A 5,817-nucleotide genomic window follows, 5' to 3' on the forward strand; every position below is an offset into this window, starting at 1 on the left:
TTCCCTTGTTCATGTATGATGTACCAGATACAATTAGATTCGGTGTGTTTTCATTTATATGTATGATAGATGTTTGATGTTATTTGTAAGTGTGATTTCATTTATGTCTGGAAATTATGTATGGCTAAAGAATTGTGTACAGATGCCAAGTTGGCAAGGGTGGTAGGTAGGTTCATTGTGCCAACCTGGCCAATAAGAACATGTGGGATTAATAAAGTCACAGTTTGATTGGAAGGCAGAGAGATAAATGGCTCTGCTAGCCCTGCCTCTTTCTCTTGCTCTCTGGCAATTGGACTAGAGTGTGGCTGCTAGTTCTCTACCTCAACTTGTGAGCTACACTACCTGTGGGACTGACAACCCATGGGTCACGTTGCTGGAGCATGAGATTCTTTCAAGACATCCTTCACCAAGCTGCTGTTGTATACATAGCTTGAGCTTGGGACTGTCGGATCCTGTAATCTTGCTGACTGTTGTTGACCCACCCTGCTGTTTGCTGCCTTTGGCCAGACTGCCTGCATTGTACTACAGAAGACTCAGCTGTCTGCTTCCTTGACCTTGGACCCAGTGGCCCTCTTGAGTTGAAGGACTTCCAGTATATTAACTGTTCTATGGAAGTGAGTTGAACTGAGCCCTCTGTGATGCTGTATGGACAAATTAGCTGTTATATTCCTTTGTGATGTATGTATACAAAGAAATATAAGTGTCCTTGTTTTGTTTCTCTAGACAACCCTGTCTAACAGTCACCAATATTCTCCCAATCAGTTAAAACCGCAGAATTATTCCTTTGTCACATGTAGTCAATTAATATGGTCCTTCTCACCAGAGTCATATTCACTAGTTGGCAGTGAGTCAAATGAGCCATAATTCCTTATGTGATGTAATTCTGGACTTTATGCCTGTGGCTGTGATCTAATTTTGAAGAGTGTTCTCTGTTGTAGGATGAAGGTGTTCTCTGTTATAGAATTGAGACTACTCATTCATCTCTATATGAAAGCTATTGGACTGAGAGAGAGTAGGACCAAGAACATTTTAGGAATATGTCCAAATCCTCGGTCTGAAGTTATGGAGGTTCAGGACATCAGATGCCCTAGAAACTGTAGCACGGAGACTATGGTACAGTGCAAAAGAAGCAGCACTGAGACTATGGGACTATGAGGTAGAGCAACCGGTGTCCTTCCTGGACCATGGCAGCAAAAGCCAAGGGACCACATGATTGAGAGTCTGAAGATCAAAGAGAGGCTTAGCTGTTGGCTGAGCAGAGGTACTGCTGTGGAACAATAGCTATATTGTTTGCTGATCCAGACTCTTGTTAAACTATTAACTTCCCTTAGAAACCCCCTTCCTTTTAAGTATTGTCTGTGAGTAGTGTCTGGCTCTTGCATTGAATTATATAACCCAGTTTAGAAGTGGCGTGTTGTGGGAGGAATGATTGGTGTTAGAATGGGATAAAGAATGGAAAGTAAAGACATGTATGACCCCTGGGTAATGGCAATGAGGAAACTCAGGAGGTCAGATATGACCAGCCCCCATGCTATTCACTACAGAGTGATTCCTCAATTGTCAAACTCAATTCTTTCTAAGTTTGTGTTTGAACAGCAAAAAGTTTGAGAGCTGGACATATTTTTCCTATAATAAATAATGAAAAACCAAATAATTGGTCCCAAGGCACCCAAATTACATTTTTATATCCATTTTTACAGAACATAAGCACAAGGTTAACAGATCAAAGTCATGGAAATATCCTCTAAAATGTCTAAATACAGTACATTATAATATCAAAAAACAATTGCAAATAAAATTAAGTTTTCCCATTTATGTTTTGTTGTTTAAAAACCTGTGGACTTTCAGAATGGTACAATAGCATGTGTACCACTTAAAATTCACATTAGCATTCTGACAAAACAGAGTGAACCTATCATTTATAAACTCATGGCCTAGCAATACCTTTTCCTCTTTAGTAATGAAGGCCCTATAGTACTTTGCGTTTGTTTGTTTTTGTTTTTCCCCCCCAAACATGTCTGGTTTCGTTGCAACTGAACACTCACTGGGAATGAAACCGGCACGCTCCATGTCTTCAGGGGATTCAGCCATGCAGGTATTGGCTGCGTCTTTATTTGCGCTCGCCCCTTCCCCATGCCTCACTGCACTGGGAATGCCTGTTCTCTTTTTGCATTTTCAAGCCATCGCTGACTTTGGACACTTTGGGCTGCTCAGCACGCCCTCCTGCAACATTTTCCATTAAATCACTTTGGAGGCTTTTAGTTCTCACATATCACTGCCTCAGATACATGAGCACCATCAAGTTTATTCTGATTTATCCAAATTAATAGTAACTTTTCAATGATTTGGGCTTTGTTTAGTGGTTAATGATTTCACAGCTTTCACGACAGTGGCTGCTTTAATCACATCCCCCTAACCCCCCAAAAATGTTCAGAATGCTGATTTAGCCATGTTGTATTCAGTCCTCAAACCAGACAATCAGTGACCTGATTCAAATTTCACAATGATTTCTTTCTTTACTTCTATCATGGTTCATACAGTTTTCCTCTTAACTTTACTCCTGGTCTCACTAACTTTCTTTGGAGCCATGGATATGATATTTTATGCAAATAAAGTGGGGAAAATACACAAAATGAGGAATGTTTTAATGCACTAACACAAGCCGTATATGGTGTCTGAGTGAGAGTGTCTTTAGACTAAAGTGCCCCCGCCTTTGTGTCCTTCATGAGGCAAGACTCATAACTCACTCTCGACCCATGAAAGTATTTTCAAGTCCAATTTTAGTTTGAATGTTGAGCAAAGTTAGAACACCAGGCAGATTGTTGTTGAACTTTTTGGTTCGAATAGTGGATAGCTCAAGGGGTCATTCAACAACCAGTCTCACTGGATTTTGACTTCTTTCCTCTTTGTTCCCAAGTCCAATTTTGATCAATTATTCTTTGTGAGGAAGGATCAAAACTTAATCAGATTACTTTCATAATAATAAAAAGAAAAATAATGATGAGGATGTGAAATTATGGAACCCCCAAATACATTGTTGAAGCTGGTGCAAAGTCATGCGTTCATTTGGGAACAAGTCGGCAATTTCTAAAATCTACAATTACCAACAATTTCACAACAGTATGGAAAACATATGTTCACATAAACTTCTGCAGCAGCATTATTCTTACAACTTAATAATGGGACACCATCAAAATGCCCATTCACCGACAAATAGATAAGCACATGTTGCATATCTAAACATTCAAACATAAGAGGAATGCAGTGTTGATAGGCTCAATGAAAGGACGCAGGCACAAAATTTTATGTTATGTGATTTCATTAAATGCCAAAAGGTCTAAGGAAACCTAAGTATGAACCTGTTGCTGACTAATTATGAAAAATAAAATCTGAACAGGTATTGAAAATGAAAGGTCCATTTCATTTTGAGAATAGACTTTTGAAGGTGTTGTTTTTTCTTCTTTCACTATCAACTTAAATTCCATATGATGTCAAATAGCTTTCTATGCTGGGAATTTTAAATAGATATTTTAAGGTCAATAAAAAAGACCTATTAAGAGCAATATAAGAGCCATTTTAAATAGTGGCCTTACTTTAGTTTTTACTTGCGGTTCCCCACCACTGACCCCCAGGTCTATCAGTGAACTTTTGTCCTTCCAGAAGCATCCTGTCAAGTCCCACAATAGAGGAAGAAACAGAGACCTGTCAGAGTTCATAGAGTGCTTACCTTGCACTCTATGTGTAATTGTTTTCAACCTAAATGATACCCTGCTCTCTGGCTCTCCTATTTGAGTCTGCCAGCTTCCAACATGCAGCGGGGACTATTGATCCCAGTTATTAATAAGGGTCAGATCAACTCTCAGTTATACTAGTTGCTATGGGAACAGTGTTTTCTGCTCAAGGGATGATTTTGAAATAACGTCCCTTTAACCTGGCGGTCATTGCAGAGCGTTGTTTCGGTCTTCTGTGTGCAGGGTTACTGAGTTGGAACAACATTAGAACTATGCCTCATTGAGGCATATGGACCCAGTGTCCCTTTAGACTACAGTGAAAGCCTTGATAAAGAGGGACTTCCAGGACTGCTCTGTCATTGCAAAGTAAAAGGCAGGAAAATTTAAATATTCCTAGCTACCAATTTTTTTCTCTAAGAGTTCTGTTTTGGTTTGAATTTATGTAATTTTTTTAAAGAGAAGCAGTGCACTTAGTGAATTTTTCTTTATAAACCTACTCCTATAGGAAACGGCTTACTGAACCTGTAGAACGATAATAAAAAATTCCCTTAATTGACAGAATTACCTATCTGTTCTGAGTGGCTTTCTAGTCCTACTTTTTCTGTGGAACTGATGCAAAAGTTTCTGTTGGCAAAAAAAAAAAAAAAAAATTAGAGATAAAGCCAAATATCTTAAAAGCACAATGTCAGACCTGAAAGGTTCTTTCTAGAACAATTTTACCTGACAGACACTGGAGTGTTTCAAGATTGGGATGGCATTGTGATACTTTGTTCTGGTGACTTGGCGCAACCAGAAAGATTTTACCAAGCTGATTAGTGATTTGGTCTCCTTCATTTTGATCATCCTTATTGAGTTTAATCTAATCATTCCAAGAAGAAGAAAAAAGTTTATCTATTATTATGTTCATTCTAAGTCTCAGTAAGTTAGCTCTGTAACCAAGAAAGCCTTGGTAAGAAATGCCACAGAATGTAAACAAGCTATGTATGTTTTAAACACTATTGGAAACATACCTTGGTTTTCCAGTGTTGCTATAACACATACCAGAAGTGAGTGGCTTTAAGTGACAGACATTAAAAATGATAAAGTCGTAGTTCTGGAGGCCAGTAGTCCAAATTAAGGTCCCGGTCGATCTCTTCCCAGATTCTTGGTGATCAACACTCTACCCTCTGTATCTGATATATTCTTTTATAAGGCAGAAGTATTACATTGAGGACACACACTACATTAACACAAAGAAGAACACCCTTTTCACAGATAAGATTGCATCCACAGAAATAGGGGTAGGCTTCCAACATGTGTTTGCACGTAAACAATTTAATCTACTTCAAACAGTAACATTGGATCCTAGTTGGTAGAATTAGAGAAAAAATGAGTTGGACTTGAAGCTTAAAAATAAATCTAATTTTCAATCTCAATCCAATTACTTATCTCATCATTAAAATTGCTTGAGCCTCAATATGAGGAAATGCCATGGGGGCCACTTGTGATCTCCTCGGGCTTCACAAGGGGAAAGGACACTCCAACTCCATATCTGCTCAAGGATGATTCCTATGAGGCAAAGGTCAGACATGCCTCCAACTTCCAACCTTCTTTACCCTATTCTAATTCCATGCATCTCTCCCATGACACTACTTTGCTGCCATTGCAACGATGGGACATTATTCACAGACAATATTCATGATAATAGAAGTTGATATCCTCACTGATCCATAGCCCTACAGGGGACAAACTGGAGACACAGTGTGGGAATTCCGCCCGATCTGATCCTACCACACTGAGGCAAAACTCTAAGGGTATGGAACAGAACAGCAAGGGGAACAGAGCAATGAAGTCCCCAGAGAATACCAAAAATAGACTTGGGGGCCAGGGCTTGGCGCCCCAACAGACTCAAACAGAAAACACTCCTAAAGGCCAACAAAGAGTCCTTGAACTAACTACAAGCTTTTCTTTCATGCAGTATTTTGTTTTGTTTTTTTGGTCATTGGCTTGTTGTTCTTTTCTTTTCTTTTGTTGCTTGGTTTTGCTCTGTCTTGTTTTTATGCATGTTATTATCTCTGCAGGTCTGTCTAAATAAGATAGGCTGGAT

This window comes from Echinops telfairi, unplaced genomic scaffold (genome assembly GCF_000313985.2).
Source record: "Echinops telfairi isolate 266 unplaced genomic scaffold, ASM31398v2 ScPeMD7_443;HRSCAF=831, whole genome shotgun sequence".
NCBI lineage: Eukaryota > Metazoa > Chordata > Mammalia > Afrosoricida > Tenrecidae > Echinops > Echinops telfairi.